This window comes from Lolium perenne, chromosome 3, assembly GCF_019359855.2.
Source record: "Lolium perenne isolate Kyuss_39 chromosome 3, Kyuss_2.0, whole genome shotgun sequence".
NCBI classification, from domain to species: Eukaryota; Viridiplantae; Streptophyta; class Magnoliopsida; order Poales; family Poaceae; genus Lolium; species Lolium perenne.
The window spans coordinates 172464355-172485483 of NC_067246.2; the positions used below are offsets into that span (position 1 = coordinate 172464355).

Sequence of the window (21129 nt, forward strand, 5' to 3'; positions counted from 1 at the left end):
GCACATGCTCTCCATGACCGGGCATGCGAAGAAACTCAGTGACTTGGGAATAGTGATTCCTAACAGACTGGGGATTAATCGTGTCCTTCAATCACTGCCACCTAGTTACAAGAACTTTGTGATGAACTACAATATGCAGAACATGAACAAAGAGTTACCTGAACTCTTCGCCATGCTAAAATCTGCTGAGATGAGATCAAGAAAGAGCACCAAGTGTTGATGGTCAACAAGACCACCAGTTTCAAGAAACAGGGCAAGTCTAAACGTAAATTCAAGAAGGGTGGCAAGAAAGCTTCTACGCCTCCTGTGAAACCTAAGAATGGCCCTAAGCCTGATGCTGAGTGCTATTACTGCAAGGAGAAGGGACACTGGAAGCATAATTGCTCCAAGTATTTGGCTGATCTGAAGAGCGGCCTTGTCAAGAAGAAGAAAGAAGGTATATCTGATATACATGTTATAGATGTTTATCTTACTGGTTCTCGTACTAGTACCTGGGTATTTGATACTGGTTCGGTTGCTCATAATTGTAACTCGAAACAGGAACTAAAGAATAAACGAAGACTATTGAAGGATGAAGTGACGATGCGCGTTGGAAATGGATCCAAGGTCGATGTGATCGCTGTCGGCACACTCCCTCTACATCTACCTTCGGGATTAGTTTTAAACCTCAATAATTGTTATTTTGTACCCGCGTTGAGCATGAACATTATATCTGGATCTTGTTTAATGCAAGACGGTTATTCATTCAAGTCTGAGAATAATGGTTGTTCTATTTTTATGAATAATATCTTTTATGGTCGAGCACCTGAAAAGAATGGTTTGTTTCTGTTAGATCTCGATAGTAGTGATACACATATTCATAACATTGATGCTAAGCGAATTAAATTGAATGATAATTCTACTTATATGTGGCAATCGCTGCCTTGGTCATATTGGAGTGAAACGCATGAAGAAACTCCATACCGATGGATTACTTGAATCACTTGACTTTGAGTCACTTGATAAATGCGAAGCATGTCTAATGGGAAAAATGACTAAGACTCCATTCTCTGGTATTATGGAGCGAGCTACTGACTTATTGGAAATCATACATACAGATGTGTGCAGACCAGTGAGTGTAGCATCGCGCGGTGGTTATCGTTATGTTCTAACCTTCACAGATGATCTGAGTAGATATGGGTATATCTATTTCATGAAACATAAATCCGAAACTTTCGAGAAGTTTAAAGAATTCCAAAGTGAAGTAGAAAATCAACATAACAAGAAGATTAAATTTCTACGATCTGATCGCAGAGGTGAATATCTGAGTTATGAGTTTGGCATGCATTTAAAGAAATGCGGAATACTTTCACAATTGACACCGCCGGGAACACCACAACAAAACGGTGTGTCCGAACATCGTAATCGAACTCTCTTAGATATGGTTCGTTCTATGATGTCTCTTAATGATTTGCCATTATCATTTTGGAGTTATGCATTAGAGACAGCCGCATTCACTTTAAATAGAGCACCATCTAAATCTGTTGAAACGACACCGTATGAATTATGGTTTAATAAGAAACCTAAGCTGTCGTTCCTTAAAGTTTGGGGTTGCGAAGCCTATGTAAAAAAGTTACAACCGGACAAGCTAGAACCCAACGCGGAGAAATGCGTCTTCATAGGATACCCTAAGGAAACTATAGGGTACACTTTCTATCACAGATCCGAAGGCAAGATTTTTGTTGCTAAGAACGGAACCTTTCTTGAGAAAGAATTTCTCACTAAAGAAGTGACTGGAAGAAAAGTAGAACTCTACGAGATTACTGAATCTTCACTCATTGATCAAAGTAGCGCAGTACCGGAAGTTGTTCCTGTGCCGCCTGCACCGGCAACAGAGGAAGTTAATGATAATGATCATGAAACTTCGAACGAGATAGCTACTGAACCTCGCAGATCGACAAGGGAATGTCCCACTCCGGATTGGTATGATCCTTGTCTAAATGTCATGATTGTGGACAACAATGATGAAGACCCTGCGACGTATGAAGAAGCGATGATGAGCCCAGATTCCAACAAATGGCAAGAAGCCATGAAATCCAAAATGGGATCCATGTATGATAACAAAGTGTGGACTTTGGTAGACTTACTTGATAGCCGCAAGGCTGTCGAGAATAAATGGATCTTCAAAAGAAAAACAGATGCTGATGGTAATATTACTGTCTATAAAGCTCGACTTGTCGCAAAGGGTTTCCGACAAATTCAAGGTGTTGACTACGATGAGACTTTCTCACCTATAGAGAAGCTAAAATCTGTAAGGATTTTGTTAGCAATAGCTGCATTTTTCGATTATGAGATTTGGCAGATGGATGTCAAAACGGTGTTCCTTAATGGAGACATTGAGGAAGAGTTGTATATGGTACAACCCAAAGGTTTTGTCGATCCTAAAAATGCTGACAAAGTATGCAAACTTCAGCGTTCAATTTATGGACTGAAGCAAGCATCGGGAAGTTGGAACCGACGCTTTGATAAGGTGATCAAAGACTTCGGGTTTATACAGTGTCATGGAGAGGCCTGTATTTACAAGAAAGTGAGTGGGAGCTCTGTAGCGTTCCTGATATTATATGTAGATGACATATTATTGATTGGGAATGATATAGAACTATTAAGCAGTGTAAAAGGTTATTTGAATAACAGTTTTTCAATGAAAGACCTTGGTGAAGCATTGTACATATTAGGCATCAAGATTTATAGAGATAGATCAAGACGTCCAATAGGGCTATCACAGAGTACATACCTGGACAAGATTCTAAAGAAGTTTAGAATGGACGAAAGTAAGAAAGGATTCTTACCTATGTTACCAGGCAAGGTCTTGAGTAAGACTCAAGGTCCGGCTACGGCAGAAGAAAGAGAAAGGATGAGTCAGATCCCCTATGCCTCGGCAGTAGGCTCTATCATGTATGCCATGCTATGTACAAGACCGGATATAGCACATGCTGTTAGTTTGACTAGCAGATATCAAAGTGATCCAGGAATGGAACACTGGACAGCGGTCAAGAATATCCTGAAGTACTTGAAAAGAACTAAGGATATGTTTCTTTATTATGGAGGTGACCAAGAGCTCGTTGTAACCAGTTACACCGATGCAAGTTGGAACACTGATCCTGATGACTCTAAGTCTCAGTCTGGGTACTTGTTTATATTGAATGGTGCTGCAGTAAGCTGGGCAAGCTCGAAGCAGTGCACGGTGGCGAAGTCTTCAACAGAACCGGAGTACATAGCGGCTTCAGAGGCTTCATCAGAAGCGGTATGGATGAAGAGCTTCATTGTAGAGCTCGGTGTGGTTCCTAGTGCATTGGACCCACTAGTCATCTACTGTGACAGCATGGGTGCCATCGCCAATGCAGAAGAACCAAGGTCACACAAGAGGCTGAAGCATATCAAGCTGCATTATCATTCGATTCGCGAGTACATCGAAGATGGAGAAGTAAAGATTTGCAAAGTACACACTAATCTGAATGTAGCAGATCCGTTGACTAAAGCTCTCCCTAGGGCAAAGCATGACCAACACCAAAATGCCATGGGTGTTAGGTACCTTACAATGTAATCTAGATTATTGACTCTAGTGCAAGTGGGAGACTATTGGAGATATGCCCAAGAGGCAATAATAAAAGTGGTTATTATATATCTTTGTGTTTATGATAAATGTTTATATACCATGCTATAATTGTATTAACCGAAACATTGATACATGTGTGTTATGTAAACAACAATGAGTCCCTAGTAAGCCTCTTAACTAGCTTGTTGATTAATAGATGATTATAGTTTCATAATCATGAACATTGGATGTTATTAATAACAAGGTTATTTCATTATATGAATGATGTAATGGACACACCCAATTAAGCGTAGCATAAGATCACGTCATTAAGTTATTTGCTATCAGCTTTCTATACATAGTTACCTAGTCCTTTTGACCATGAGATCATGTAAATCACTTATACCGGAAAGGTACTTTGATTACATCAAACGCCACTGCGTAAATGGGTGGTTATAAAGGTGGGATTAAGTATCCGGAAAGTATGAGTTGAGGCATATGGATCAACAGTGGGATTTGTCCATCCCGATGACGGATATATATACTCTGGGCCCTCTCGGTGGAATGTCGTCTAAATAGCTTGCAAGCATATGAATGGTTCAGAAGAGACCACATACCATGCTACGAGTAAAGAGTACTTGTCAGGAGACGAGGTTGAACAAGGTATAGAGAGATACCGATGATCAAACCTCGGACAAGTAAAATATCGCGTGACAAAGGGAATCGGTATCGTATGTGAATGGTTCATTCGATCACTAAGTCATCGTTGAATATGTGGGAGCCATTATGGATCTCCAGATCCCGCTATTGGTTATTGGTCGGAGAGAGTTCTCAACCATGTCTACATAGTTCGCGAACAGTAGGGTGACACACTTAAGGTTTGATGTCGTAATAGTAGAACTTGAATATGGAATGGAGTTCGAAGTTTTGTTCGGAGTCTCGGATGGGATCCCGGACATCACGAGGAGTTCCGGAATGGTCCGGAGAATAAGATTCATATATACGAAGTCATTTTATAAGTTGGAAAATGATCCGGTGAATTTATGGAAGGTTCTAGAAGGTTCTAGAAAAGTTCGGAAGAAATCACTTTGGAAGGCGGAGTCCCAGAGGGACTCCACCACCCATGGCCGACCAACCCTAGAGGGGTGGAGTCCCAAGTGGACTCCACCAAGGGGGCCGGCCACCCCCCCTCATGGAAGGGTGGGAGTCCCACTTGAGGTGGGAATCCCACCTTGGGTAGGTTACCCTACACATGGAAGGTTTTGGGTTGGGGTCTTATTCGAAGACTTGTAGTCCAACACTTGGGGGTTCCACCTATATAATGAGGGGCAAAGGGGAGGGGGCCGGCCACCACAAGACCACCACCTTGGCCGCACCCCTTGGAGGCCGGCCACCCCCTCTCCCCAAACCCTAGCCGCCCCACTCCTCCACCTCTCCCGCAACGCTTAGCGAAGCTCCGCCGGACCACCGCCACCACGCCGTCGTGCTGTCGGATTCAAGGAGGACCTAGTACTTCCGCTGCCTGCCGGAACGGGGAGAAGGACGTCGTCTTCATCAACATCGAACGTGTGACCGAGTACGGAGGTGCTACCCGATTGTGGCACCGTCAAGATCTTCTACGCGCTTTTGAAAGCGGCAAGTGATCGTCTACCGCAGCAACAAGAGCCTCATCTTGTAGGCTTTGGAAATCTTCAAGGGTGAGTCTCGTTCATCCCCTCGTTGCTCCCATCTTCTAGATTGCATCTTGGCTTGGATTGCGTTCCCACGGTAGGAAATTTTTTGTTTTCTATGCAACGAATCCCTACAATATTTGGATAGTTGTGCTGGTTGTGTTTTCAGGAAAAGAACTCCAGACGAAGCTGAAGAATTATTGGCTAAAATAGGCCGGAATCATGATGATTGGACAACACCTGAACCAACCCCGATGCCAATATTGAAGAAGAGGGGTATGATTAAATTAAATGATGAAGATATGAGGGAAGCCAAGAAATCTCTTAAGGAGAAAGGTATTAAATCTGAAGATGTGAAGAATTTACCTCCCATAGAAGATTTATGCAAGATAACTCCCCCTTCATCCATGATTGAGGTACATTCTCTTCAACGCTTTAGTAGGGAAGATATTACGTATTCAAAACCTCCTTCTCAATGCTTAGATGAGTTTGATAATTATATTGTTGAGCAAGATAATTTTAATATGAGAGTAGAGAATCATTTAATGGAAAATTCTCAAGCTATTAGTAAATTGCATGATATTATGGAGAGAACCTCCAATGATGTTAAGATGCTTGTTAAACATTTTCATATGGTTCAAACTCAAATTGATCAACTCACTAAAGTGCAAAATGACTTGTTAAAAAATAGTTCTAAAGAAAAACATGCTTATGAAGTAACAACTAGAGGTGGTGTTTCTACTCAGGATCCTCTATATCCTGAGGGGCATCCCAAAAGAGTTGAACAAGATTCTCAACGAACTGAAAATAGTGCTCCTTCTAAGAAAAAGAAGAAGAAACATAAAACTGTTGTACAATCCTCTGAGCCTATTAATGATCCTAATAGTATTTCTATTTCTGATGCTGGAACTGAAAGTGGTAATGAACATGATAAAGATAATGATAAGAATGATGCTTCTAATAAAGAAGAGGTTGAAGATGAACCTGAAAAGCATGCTAAAAATAAAAAGTATACTAAAGAAGATTTATTGCTAAGAAACATGGTAATGAAAGAGAACCTTGGGTACAAAAGCAAATGCCTTTTCCTGCTAAGAAACTAAAATCAAAGGAAGAAGAACACTATAATAAATTTTGTGATTGGATGAAACCTTTGTTCTTGCAAATCCCTTTGACTGATGCTATTAAATTGCCTCCTTATTCAAAGTATATGAAAGATATTGTCTCTAACAAAAGGAAAATTCCTAATGAGGAGATTTCCACTATGCTTGCTAATTACTCTTTCAATACAAAGGTTCCAAAGAAGCTGGGCGACCCAGGTATACCGACTATCCCTTGTTCCATCAAGAATAATTATGTTAGAACTGCTCTATGTGATTTGGGAGTAGGAGTAAGTGTTATGCCTTTTTCTCTTTACAAGAGACTTTATTTAGATAAGTTGATACCAACTGATATATCTTTGCAAATGGCTGATAAATCTACTGCTATTCCTGTTGGTATATGTGAGGATGTTCCTGTTCAAGTTACTAATAATTGCTTAATATTAACTAATTTTGTTGTGTTGGAAATGCCTGAAGATGATAATATGTCTATTATTCTTGGAAGACCTTTTCTTAACACCGCAGGGGCTGTTATTGATTGCAATAAAGGAAAAGTTACTTTCAATGTTGATGACAAGGAGCATACTGTTTATTTTCCCAAGAGGATTGATAAAGTATGTGGAGTTAATACAATTTCTAATGTGAGAACTATCAAAGTGGGAGTTATTGATTGTCCTATATATGAGCCTAAACAAGGATATCAAAATATTATGATTGGATACATATCAATTCAATACAAGGTAACATGATTGATTTGAGGTTTATTTCTTCTTGTCATGTAAAATTTATTTGGTGGCAAGACTTGATCAACCTTGTTAACAAGTACATTTTATATGCATAGAGGAGCTAAACAACATTTCTTTCTTCCTCCACTTGTTCTACTTGCTGTAGCACTAATTGTTTTGCAAGATTCTTTAGTTGTTTAGAGGTTTGAAAATATTTTTCTGCCCAGTAATAATAATTTTAACACCCAGGAATGTGCTTTTTTCAAAGTTTTCAAACATTTACAAAAATTACACCGTTGGTCTTATTTTTCGAAGAGTTACCTGGGAGCACCTGGGGCTGACCAGTGGGGCACCCCAGGGCTGCCCCCATGAGCCGGCGCGGCCAAGGAGGGGGGGGGGCGCCACCCTGTGGTGTGGGCCCCTCCTTTCCCCACTAAGTCATCTCTTCCTCCCATTCTACTCTCTCTCCCAAAAAAACTCGTACCAACTTTCTCTCACTCGCGTTTTTGCTCAAGAGCTCAGGATTTCTCGATCTCTTTGCTCAGCCCAGATTTCTGTCTGAAATTTGGCACATTTTCTCTCCGGTATGTGACTCCTCCGATTATCCAAATATAATTTTGTTTGGTTGAGTATATCTTGAATATTTTGCTGCTGTAGGTAACATGTTAAGTGAGCTTGCATGCTTGTTCTAAGTTGTAAAAATTAGTTTTGATGCATGTTTAGTACTCTACCAAGTTTTATAATGTTTGTTGAAAAATTTCAGAAAAGGAAGATGCATAACCATACCTTTGGAGAGGTGTTCGAAAGAGAGACGACAAGCACGGGGAGGCCCTCAAGGGCAGCCACTCGAATTAGATGATCCTATAATGAGGATGTCATCGCACCGAGGTTCGAAGTTGAAGAGGATAATGGACTCCCTAATGCTTCATCCTTTCCATGCTATGACTTTTTGCGTAATGCAGGGCTGCTTGATGACTTCTTGTCCCTCATCAATAATGCGGGCTTATCTACCTATATAGAAGATGAGAGGAGTCAATACTACATGCTAACTAAAATCTTTGTTGAAAGCTTTCAGTTCAACAACGCACACTTCTCACCATCAATTACATTTAGGATTTATGATAGGCCTATTACTATGAAGTTGAAGGATTTTTGTGCTGCATTGGGTATTACTCATGTAGGTACAACGAAGAAGATTGAGAAAAGTCCCAAAGCTTTGACGGAGCTCTATCGAGAAGTTACCAATGATGATAGCCGCACCATTCAGCGCGGCAAGATAAGAAACATTCAATTCCCTGCCATTAGATATTTCGCTTACTATCTTGCTACTAGCATTCTTGGTAGGGAGAACACTAGCAACATTTCTAGTTATCATCTTGCTTTTCTAGTTGCTGCACTTACTCGAAGTACACCTTATCATCTTGGTGCTCTCATTGCTCGTCGCTTAGCTAATAAAGGACCCATTTTTGGAGGAATTGTTGCCTTACGTATTATTACATATCTAGATCTTCCTCTTGATCCCAGTGATGAGAAATTAACTCCTATAAGGCTTGATATTGCTGCTATGAAGAGTCACCAATTTGTCACAACCGACTCTAGTTTAGAAAATATTGTCTATAAAATGTTGTTTATTGACGGGGATGAGAGGGAAATCCCTTTGCCGCAGACAGATTTGTTCAGTATTCACAGGAGACCGTGGTCGCGCTCTAAGGAGGAGGTGGATGAGCAGCTGAGGATACATGGTTTCCACCAGCAGCATGACTCCGAGGACGCCGAGCCCTCCTACGGGTACACCGTCACGTATCCTGGTGCGTCTTCCAGCACATACCCAGAACAGGATCCTTCTCCGTCATACTACGGAGGTGCCACTTCATGGGCACCATGTGATTGATCTCCACTTAGGCCAAAAGCCTAAGCTTGGGGGGAGGTATACCGGCATCACTCATTCATTGCATATTATAATTGCTGGATACTTGTACATACTTGTTTAGCTTCTTAAGGTGGTTTCTAATAAGAGGGAGATGATATTTGGGGAAGTGCTGTTTGAAAACAGATTCTGGACTGATACCAAAAAAATTCCCCAAAACAGCCAGAACGTTATTTTGCGAAGCCAATTTTTGTGCATGTTCCCCAGGTTATTATCTAACTTTCATTAGTCGATCACTTTTCGAGCTGAGCAGCGGAAGATTTTCTTAAAAAGCGATTACTGTACTCCTGCCAAGTTTGGCGAATTTCTACTGCTTTGCGTTTATGTGACTCTTTTTCTTGTTTTTGCTTTGTTTCTTTCCTAAAACACAAAAAGACCAAAAATATTTCTGTTGTTTCTCTTTACAATTTGTTTATTTTGGTTTCTTGCTCCTGATACGTCTCCGACGTATCGATAATTTCTTATGTTCCATGCCACATTATTGATGATATCTACATGTTATATGCACATTTTATGTCATATTTATGCGTTTTCTGGAACTAACCTATTAACAAGATGCCGAAGTGCCAGTTCCTGTTTTCTGCTGTTTTTGGTTTCAGAAATCCTAGTAACGAAATATTCTCGGAATCGGACGAAATCAACGCCCAGGTTCCTATTTTGCCCGGAAGCATCCAGAACACACGAGAGCCGCCAGAGAGGGGGCACAGGCCCACCAAACCCTAGGCCGGCGCGGCCAAGGGGGGGCCGCGCCCCCCTATAGTGTGGTCGCCCCTTCGACCTCCTGACGCCGCCTCTTCGCCTATATAAAGCCCCTGGACCTAAAACCTCGATACGGAAAAGCCACGGTACGAGAAACCATCCAGAGCCGCCGCCATCGCGAAGCCAAGATCTGGGGGACAGGAGTCTCTGACCCGCACGCCGCCGGGACGGGGAAGTGCCCCCGGAAGGCTCCTCCATCGACACCACCGCCATCTCCATCAACGCTGCTGTCTCCCATGAGGAGGGAGTAGTTCTCCATCGAGGCTCGGGGCTGTACCGGTAGCTATGTGGTTCATCTCTCTCCTATGTACTTCAATACAATAATCTCATGAGCTGCCTTACATGATTGAGATTCATATGATGATGCTTGTAATCTAGATGTCGTTATGCTAGTCAAGTGAATTTTACTTATGTGATCTCCGGAGACTCCTTGTCCCACGTGTGTAAAGGTGACAGTGTGTGCACCGTGTGGGTCTCTTAGGCTATATTTCACAGAATACTTATTCACTGTTATGAATGGCATAGTGAAGTGCTTATTTATATCTCTTTATGATTGCAATGTGTTTTGTATCACAATTTATCTATGTGCTACTCTAGTGATGTTATTAAAGTAGTTTTATTCCTCCTGCACGGTGTAATGGTGACAGTGTGTGCATCCGTGTTAGTACTTGGCGTAGGCTATGATTATGATCTCTTGTAGATTATGAAGTTAACTTTTGCTATGATGGTATTGATGTGATCTATTCCTCCTACATAGTGTGAAGGTGACAGTGTGCATGCTATGTTAGTACTTGGTTTAGTCGTATTGATCTTTCATGCACTCTAAGGTTATTTAAATATGAAAATTAAATTGTGGAGCTTGTTAACTCCGGCATTGAGGGTTCGTGTAATCCTACGCAATGGTGTTCATCATCCAACAAAAGAGTGTAGAGTATGCATTTATCTATTCTGTTATGTGATCAATGTTGAGAGTGTCCACTAGTGAAAGTATGATCCCTAGGCCTTGTTCCTAAATACTGCTATCGCTGCTTATTTACTGTTTTACTGCGTTACTACTGCTAAGCATTACCGCTTGTTTACTGTCTTGGGCAAAGCACTTTTCTGGTGCCGTTGCTACTGCTCATACTTATTCATACCACCTGTATTTCACTATCTCTTCGCCGAACTAGTGCACCTATTAGGTGTGTTGGGGACACAAGAGACTTCTTGCTTTGTGGTTGCAGGGTTGCATGAGAGGGATATCTTTGACCTCTTCCTCCCTGAGTTCGATAAACCTTGGGTGATCCACTTAAGGGAAACTTGCTGCTGTTCTACAAACCTCTGCTCTTGGAGGCCCAACACTGTCTACAGGAAAAGGAGGGGGCGTAGACATCAGCTCCTATTTTGCTTTATTTGCTATCGTTGGTTTGCTATAAGAAAATCCAAAAAGATTTTGCTTTGTTTGCTTGTTTCCTTTTGTTCTTGTTTCCAATTCGAAAACACCAAAAATATTTGTTGTTCTTCTTTGGTTTTGTAAAGTCAATTATGGAGTTCAGCGGTCTCCGGTGGCTGGAGCTTGGTTTTCATTCCATATTATTCAAGCTACACAAGTGAAAGGCAATAATGATGATCTACGACAATTCGACTGTGGTGAGAGGCTGGTATGAGCTCTATTTGTTTTCATTTTTGTACATATACTCATCCATGTGAGCATGCTTAGTTGGTTCATGTGAGGTATATGTCATTTAAGAAAGTCTAGTAGTTCATGATCTCTCATGTTTAGCTCCAGTTTATTAATATGAGTAGCATGTCATAGATATTTGCTTGCATTGTTTTATTCATAAATAGGTATGACATTGTGGTATCCTCCTCTGAATAATTCACTTGAATCGACTTGGCACATGCTCACGCATGCATATGACCGAACAAAAGTCAATTAAGCCTCGATGATTTACTTTGCCTCACAGTTCTTGTATCACTTTTATGCCTCCGTTAATTTATTTTGCCGCAAGCATGATTATGACAGTTATTGCTCTCTTGATTGTCGCTTCCCAGTCTATTGCTAGTCTTCACTTGTACTGAGCGGGAACGCTGCTCGTGCTTCCAAACCCCTGAAAACCAAGTTATTCCAAAGTGTCCACCATAAATACCTATGCATGGCATTTCAAACCATTCCAAGTAAATTCTCATGTGCTACCTTTAAACCTTCAAAATACTTCTCAATTTGTGTCGATGTTTTATAGCTCATGAGGAAGTATGTGGTGTTTATCTTTCAACCTTGTCATTTACTTCTGACAGACTTTCATCAATGGACTAGTGACACATCCGCTTGTCCAATAATTTTGCAAAAGAGCTGGCAACGGGGTTCTCAGCCCCAATTAATTAACTTTCATCAATAATTCTCTTCACATGTTTTGCCCTGATTTGTCAGTAAGCAACTTAATTTTCAAATAGACACTCCTCCATGGTATGTGAATGTTGGAAGGCACCCGAGGATTCGGTTAACCATGGCTTGTGTAAGCAAAGGTTGGGGGGGAGTGTCATCCATAATGAAACTAAAATACGTGTGTAAACCAAAGAGAAGAGGGATGATTTACCTTGCTGGTAAAGATGACGTCCTTCATGGGAGCCGCTCTTGAAAGTCTGGTTGACGAGGTAGTTGGAGTGCCCACTACCATTCGTTGACAACAACAAACACCTCTCAAAATAATTTTACTCCTGTTTAAAAAAATGAAAAGCTCTAGCGCATGTTAATCCCTGCTTCCCTCTGCGAAGGGTCAATCTTTTACTTTTACATTGAGTCACCATCCTTTCTTTGAGCACCTTCTTGAGAGCACAACTGTCATTCTTAGTATAATATGCTTGTCCCAAAATGCGATTAACTGTGGTATAACTTTGATGCTTTTATCTTTGATAATCTCTACTTCCAGTCTTTCCATGAACTTCAAAGGTGCCCGGGCATTTATGTTTTGCTATACAAATACGGGCAAGCGAGATACCACTTTATCATACCCTTTTATAAACATTGCAATCTTGCTGATAAACATGATTCATGATGCTTATTATTAATTTGTTGGTACCTTTTCCATGATTGACATAGCTATTAGATGACTTTATTTGCATGTATCTTATGAATTGCCTAAGTACTTATCCATATCATGAGAATATTTACATCATATGAACAAATGTGTTCGTGAAAGTTCTTTTATCGCACTCAGTTGTTAACTGAATTGGTTGAGGACAAGCAATAAGCTAAGCTTGGGGGGAGTTGATACGTCCAAAACGTATCTACTTTCCCGAACACTTTTGCTATTGTTTTGCCTCTAATTTGTGTATTTTGGATACAACTAACACGGACTAACGCTGTTTTCAGTAGAATTGCCCTGGTGTCTCGTTTTTGTGCAGAAACTCGACTTTCAGGAAAATCCCCGGGATTAATTCCAATGGGCCTATTTTCACATAATATTGACGGAGCCAGAAGACCAGAAGGAGGGGGGCCACGAGGCGCCCACCCCACCAGGCGGCGCGGCAGGCCCCTGGGCCGCGCCGGCCTATGGTGGCGGTGCCTCGGCCAGCCTCTGACGCCCCTCTTTCGACTACTTAAGGGTTCTGACCTAAAAACGCACGGGGGTTAGACGAAATCGCCAGAAGACATCCAGAACACCGCCGCCATCGCGAAACTCCGTCTCGGGACCAGAAACTCTGTTCTGGCACTCCGCCGGGACGGGGAATTGGAGGAGATCATCGCCATCATCACCACCGACGCCTCTCCATCGACCAACCATGTTTCCCCCATCCATGTGTGAGTAATTTCCCCGCTGTAGGCTGAAGGGGGTGGTAGGGATTGGATGAGATTGGTCATGTAATAGCATAAGATTGTTAGGGCATAGTGCCTAGTATCCGTAATTGGTACTTTTATGATATTGTTGCAACTTGTTATGCTTAATGCTTGTCACTAGGGCCCGAGTGCCATGATCTCAGATATGAACATGTTATCAATTCATGATGATATTCATTGCTTTATGATCTTACCTGCAAGTTGTATACACATATTGCTGTTCGGAACCCGAGGCCCCAAAGTGACAGAAATTGGGACAACCGGAGGGGAAGGCGGTGATGTGAGGATCACATGTCTTCACGGAGTGTTAATGCTTTGCTCCGGTGCTCTATTAAAAGGAGTACCTTAATTACCAAGTAGATTCCCTAGAGGCCCGGCTGCCACCGGCTGGTAGGACAAAAGATGTTGTGCAAATTTCTCTTTGCGAGCACGTACGACTATATTTGGGACACATGCCTATGGTTGTTTAGTACTTGGATACTGTTTTATTACTATCTGCAAATGCCCTACCTTGATTGTTACATGATTTCTCTCATCCATGTAGCGCTCGTTCATCCATCCCTGTGCCTACAGTATTTTAATCCTGTTGTTTACTATAATCACTACTATTGTCTTTGTTACACTGCTGCTGATACTTCACTACTGCTACTGCTATAAAACTGTTGCTACTAATAAACTCTTGCGAGCAAGTCTGTTTCCAGGTGCAGCTGAATTGACAACTCCGCTGTTAAGGCTTACAAATATTCTTTGGCTCCCCTTGTGTCGAATCAATAAATTGGGTTTTACTTCCCTCGAAGACTGTTGCGATCCCCTATACTTGTGGGTCATCATGGCGCCTCGCGCATTAGCTTCGTGTTCTTCCTCGCGTGCACGGCGGCGCATGGGGTGAAGTCAACTTCATGGAATTCACGGATCCAGGCTAGCCCATCAGCGACAGACTGCATGTTCCCCCGCTAGCGATTCACGCGCCACTCTCGGCCGCGCTCCTCCTCCAGCGGGTACTCCTCCCGCCGCTCAGGCGAGGAGAGTTGGAGAAGGTAGCGTGCATCCGCTATGGTGACCAACTCAGCCCTCCACACGATCAGGTCGCCTATGACCTGGTGGCCGGCCCCACCCGTGGTCTCGTGCTTGGTGGTGGCGCGAGGGAGCTCGGCCACACGTGCTTCGATGCCGGCGTTCACCTCCACGAGTTTGCGCTCGTGATGCGCGGTCTCGAATTAGGAAACCGGCACGTCTTGCAGGCCCGACGGCGCGTCCTACCAACCGTTGTCGTCCTCCTCGTCGATAGCATGGTCCAGCTCCGCCTGCTCTGCGTCATCTGCCTCCGCCGCCGCCCCCTCTGCCGCCACACGCGCTTCCACCTCGCGCTCCTTCGCTGCACTCTGCTCGGTGGTGAGCTGGTACCGCTCATGGGCGGCCAGGGTGAGCTTCTCCCACGTCGTATGGAGCTTGCGAGGCATGGCGCAGAGGATAGAGTGTCAGGGAAGGAAGAGGGGAAGAGGGGTTTGTGGCTGTGCCGGAGGAGGCCGCGCGCGGTGCATTTTATGTAGGCGGCTCTAGCAGGAAAGCTTGGCGGAAACGCGTGCCACGCCTCCCGCTCGCGTCTGACATGGACGCATCCCGTCTGCATCCTTTTTAGAACACATGAACATACCACCAAAAACACTTTGACAACATTTTAGCATCAATTTCAGATTCGCATCATTTTAGGTGGATTCCAACAAGATTACAAGAGCAATGATCGAAAAATAGTATCACCTAATAGGCAACATAGAGTGATAATTTCAGTTTCCAAAGATCACCAAAATGTTCACACTAGTAGTTCAACATTGAACAATGCTTCGCGGAGTATTTCTCACAAACAAATAGACTACTTGTTTGAGAGGACTATTCGTACTGCTAGTGTTGAAGTGGATCCGGTGGTGAACCGAGTACTGAAGAGACGAGGAGAGGGCGAGCTGGATAGGTTGTGCAAGACCAAATTGCTACGGAGCGAGACTAGTAGGAAACACGGCTGAAAGATAAGGGATTCGTTACGAAAGGAGACTAGGTGAGGAAAGCGATCCCGACAAGTGGGTGCTCGGTGCATCCATGTTGTATCGTGGGAGGAGACGGGGCGGATGAGAGTTCAGCCAGGTCTTTGGCTAGGTTTAGACGTAGGACATTTTTTCCTATTCTAAAATCTTTACCTTTACCTACTAATAAAGGAAGGAAGGTTTCTCCCCAAAATTTTCGTCCAACTTCAAACTACCACTAAAATTGAAGAAAATTACCCACCTATGTCACCCCTAAGTGAATAACGTTTCGTCTATCGCTGTGTTTCCGTTCGTCGTCCTTCCTTTGCCGCTGATCCGATCTGGGCCAAGTTTGGTATGTACCGTCATGGGCCTCAAATAAAACATTGCACTCTAAAGTAAAAACATTTCGTTCGTTTCTCCCCTAACCCTCGCATGAGCTGGATGGTTGCTGGCTTTGCTTGGTGTTGGCCAGACGACGGCCCAATTCACAGCCACGAATATACAAGCGAAAAAATATTTTGTATCCAAAATAATACCACCTCGCTAAGTTAAATCGAGACCAGCTGGTTTATATACGGGCGTTTTATTTAATCAGCAAGCCTCCTCAAGAACAACAATCCGCAGCATCATTCACGTTTGGTCTAAGATGTGTAATCATGAGGAAAGAATTAACTTGGCCCGGCCCGAAACGGAGACCAGAGCTCAGCACGGGAGGACGGCCGGAGATTTATACGCTCGCTGGCCGTGGACGGGATCTGAACGGAGGAACGAGCAGCTGAGAACGACCGAGATTAAAGGGGGCGGAGGAACGGCCGGTGACGGGATCTGAACGGAGGAAGGAGCATCCGAGGACGACCGAGATTTAGAGAGGGCGGAGGAAGAGGGAGCTCTCGGCGGCCGGGGGACAAGACCTGCTCGGAGAAAAAAGGGCCAGTGCGGAGCTTGAGCTCTTCTCTTCTCAATCGCAAAATGGCTACCATTGCTGTCAAAATGTGTTGATTAAAAGAAAGTTTGCACGATTAGCATAAGGACTTGGTGAGGAAAAAGGAAAAGGTGCTTATCCTGGAACTGTCCAATTTTAAGTCAAATTTGTAGGCCGGATGGCGATCCACGTTTATGCCTCAAGGCTTGCCATACACGTGAAACAATTAGTACATGAAAGAAAAACATATTTAAATTATTTTGAATACTCCTCCGATCTATAATAAATATTGGTAACTTAGTATTAATTTTGGGACTATCTAATTGTCATCTAGCTGAAATTGCAATTCGTCTCAAGTCAGATTTCCCTTCTATTCGTCCAAATTTCCTCATTCCACGGTCCCCATTCATTACTTCATTCTGAACAGCAAAACCAAAAAAAACTGTTCATTACTTCAGTCTGGTTTTTCTCGGTTTTCTCGAATCACGCCTGGCCAGCTCCCGAAAACTAAAGCCTTCTATGCTACCTAAATAAAAGTCAAAACATGGGATAATTTACACACTATTGTTGCAACTACGTACTTCTTGGCCTTACAAAAAGAGAACATCCTAGGCATTGCAGTTGCCAGCCCATTCTACCAACTGCCCCCATCTCAGCATTCTCTCTTCTTCCTCTTTATGCACAAACACCAACACCGGCACACCGGCAGGGGGTGCACAAGAAAAACGAGATAAAATGTAGGATCAGAGAGAGAGAGCATCTCTCTCACTCTCTCTCTCTCTTGATCAACGTAGTAGAAATATCTAGCTCTCCCCCTCGTATGCCTATTTTGACTGCACCAAAAATGGTCAAGTGTTAGTAATTGAGAATATGCAAAACAGAGGAAATTGAGAAAATACTAACTACAGAAATGACATGACAGGCTGAAAAGAACGATAAAAATGAGTGAAAAGAAAAGTTCAGTAACCAGCAAATGCAAGTTTAAATATAGACTACAGGGACTTGCAAAACTGAAGAAAATATTGATTGTGGATTCATCCTGGAAGATACGTGAAGAAAGGGGGCAGCGGCAACATTGCTCATCCGCATCGTCATGCGCAACAACGACAAATGCAAAGTAGTGGAAGCCTATTTGTTGTGAACAATGCCAGCAGTTCTAATCCTAGCAACTAGTATCGTAACAGAATGACGTTTCTGCAGTTCTAAACCTAGCTACTACAACATCTTCGCTCAGAACAATGGTGAATAGACACAATTTATGGTAGTACTACTTTATGTAGTTTTACATAGTTGTGGAAATTAATTTTTGGTTACTTCGGATTAACCATCATCTAGCTATATACTTTGGATATTTTCACTTTGCAAATTTAAGAAAAATTGAAGAATAAATGAGCTAGAGATCGATTGAGAGCAAAATTAAAGCAAAAAACCTATGAGACTGAAAAAGAACGCACAACTTTCTTGTGCCCTACTTAGGCAGGCTTCCCATGGCCCTGGCCCTCCATTGAGATTATATATGTTCTGACGAAAGAATCGACCACATTAACCACATAATCTGGGAGTTCTCCGGCTGCACTGAATAAATGAAGCAAACAAAAAGAAGAAACTCCTGATTAAACAAGATTTTCACAACTTAATTTTTCATAGCAACTTATAAACTAAGCACATCACATGAAGTTCACATCACATCATCAATCTCCAGCAAACCAAATGGTAAAGTTAAGAGATACCGAAGAAAGAAGGACACAGAAATATGAGAAAATAAAGACTAAGAAAATAAACAAAAAGATGACCGAGAATAATGAGAATGAAGAAGAGCCGAGAAAATGAAAGAGAAACAGAGAGGTGAATAAATAAATAAATGAACAAAGAGATACGGAAAAAAAGAGTGACAAAGAAATAGGAGAAACTGAGGACTGAGAACAAAAAAGAGAAGAAGTAACTGAAAACCTGAGGAAAGAGATACAGAAAAAGAGTGACAAGAAATATGAGAAACTGAGGACTGAGAAAAAGAAGAGAAGAAGTAATTGGAAACCCGAGAAGACAAGATACTAAGCAAATATAACTAAGAAAATAGAAAACAAATATGAGAAAAAAATGAGACTCGGAAATTGTAAATGAGAAGAATGAGATAAATGAAGAAATAGACATAGAATCAATTAAGAGATAATATGAGAAACTGAGAACTGAGAAATAAGGAAATAAAACACTCAGAATTATGAAGAGGACTGAGAAGAAATAAATTAGAGGACCGAGATTAATGAGGAAATAAACAGAAAGGAAGAAAGAAGATGAAAAAAGATACAAAGAGATAAAAACTGAAGAAAAAGAAAGAAATATAATGAAGTCTGAAATAATGAATAGAAAATGATGAAAAACTGAAGAAACAAAACTGCTGTTGCAGAGGTATCCCTGTGACCCTATTTTCAGCTTCCTAAAATAGTAACATATGTGAAATATTCTACTTACATAGGCTAAGTTAAACATATGTAAAGTGAAATTGTAAACTTAGTTAAATGAATATAGAAACAACTGGAATATGAGAGAACCTATTTTCTGAATTAGGAAGACTGTAAATTTGCATCAAGCATCAAATCAATATCTGATTTTATCAACGGGAAACTGAAGATGCAAAGATAAAAACAAAATTAAAAAAATGAGCTAATAAAATGGAATAAAATAATGCAAAACTAAGCAAAACTGGCCGGTTCACGAATCTTCTGCATGAGTATATGCCCACTGTCATGTACAAATTAAGCTTCGGGTTATACATCAACCTTGTTTTACCTCTTAAAAATGAGGACAAACTGAGGAGAGAAAACTGAAAATAGGAGATAAACTACATCAAAACTGTTCACGCACCTACTGGAAGTTCCAAGATGAGCCACAAACATAGAAAGGACAGATTCAAGGAGAAACTGAACATATAGTTGCTGATGATTGAGAAAAAAATTATTTCAGGAAAAGTAAACTCATAATTCCTGAACCAAGAGACACTTACCCGGGTTCCCGAGCTTCAGCAATTCTCGTCCTAGACCAAACTTGTTGCTGCAGGTTTGCTGCAAAGTCACATGATGTTGTATTCAAATAAAAAATCTGAAGATAACAAGTCTATGAACTAAATGATAAAATGACAAAAAGTGAGAAGAAAATGAAAGTTCCTTTACTGTATTGCGGAAGAAAATGAAGAGTACACAGTAGTACAATGAACATCAAAATTGCATGCAAATTCGGTATTGATTTGCAGTTCACAGGGTGCATGCTACTACACATAGCAGAGCAAATTAAACCCCGCGTCCACTAATACGGAATGTGCAAAACACCACACATACTGTTCAGGTATCATATGTTAAAACACCACACATGTAGAATGTGCATGCATAAATGTCCACTGACCACTTAAAACTTCAATACAAATTAAAGGAAGCCAACAAACATCTTTGACACCCCCTTGACGGCAACACCTGCTTTGAGCCTCGAAATGCATATGCACTAAAGAAATCCTAACCAAAATGAACAACGCTCCTCTGACTACCAATCGAACAACAATGTAAAAAAGGATCATACTACCATTCGTAAAAAAACATGTAAAAACAGGGCAAACAAAAGCATATGGAAAAAAACAGAACCATTACCAAGCAAGAGCCATGTTACACCGTGTGTTCTACTGATTATAAGTCACAAGAGTCATCAGGAAAATGAAAGTTAAAAATGGCTACCAGTATTGCAAAATACAAAGGGTTAGTTTCACTTATTTGATCTTTATTTTCCTAGCCTTCTTTCTAGCTAATTAATATTTGAAAACCGGCATGTGTGCAAAACATACACTACTTGCAGTTGGGGAATCAATTTTGCTGAGCAAATGTCCATCGGCAAATTATCAGCATCTTCGAATTCGATATTGCCCCAGCTAAACTCTCGTGGCTGCCACTCTCTAAGTTCACAATTAACAAATTCTCCTACCAGTATACATTTTGAATCAAGGGCGGCCCAAAAACATTAGGAAAATCTGGGGGGGGGGGAATAGCACGGGTGCACGCGATCCAGAATAGCCTAGCAAATCAATGTATTCGCGTTCCCCTGCACCACCTAACCACGTGAGAACAACACAAAATACCCAGAACTAACCAAATCAGAGTGCTAATTTAGAAGACTACGTTGCGAAGGCGCACATAGAGCAGGCTACAAGACAGACAGAAAAGGAGAACAACGAGGAATAGATACCCAAACGCCGGCGCCGCAGCCTCCTACTGCATCCTCGAAATGGTGGCCGCTCGCTGGAAGCTCCGGCATGGAGGAACCCAGCTCCCCGGCATCTACACAAACCCATACTTCTCACTTACAGCGACGAAACACGGGGACGAGATCAAGCGGGCTCCTCCCGGTTCCTCGCTCCGGTGGCCTTTACCGATCTCACAGCCGCCCGCTGGGGTACCCATGTCCTGGCCGGGGGAGATCACCAACCACCGTAGGAGAAAAGCTCTCTCCTCTGCCAGAGATAAAAGAGAAATGAATGGGAAGGGGAAAGTAGGGTATGGACAAAAAAACCAGATCGAGCAGAAAAACCGGTATAAAGCCTGGACCGAAAACATAAGGCGACCAGAGCCACGAGCGAGCGGT

General features: G+C 42.1%; 1 long non-coding RNA gene across 1 annotated transcript; it reads right to left on the reverse strand.

Moving 5' to 3' along the window:
• Positions 1-16908: 16908 nt before the first annotated feature.
• LOC127318364 (uncharacterized) lies at positions 16909-21035 on the reverse strand. The gene is made up of 3 exons (XR_007861791.1): positions 20734-21035; positions 19511-19568; positions 16909-18084 (listed from the first exon to the last, which is right to left on the reverse strand). It is a non-coding gene; the product is annotated as an uncharacterized lncRNA (long non-coding RNA).
• Positions 21036-21129: the final 94 nt, after the last annotated feature.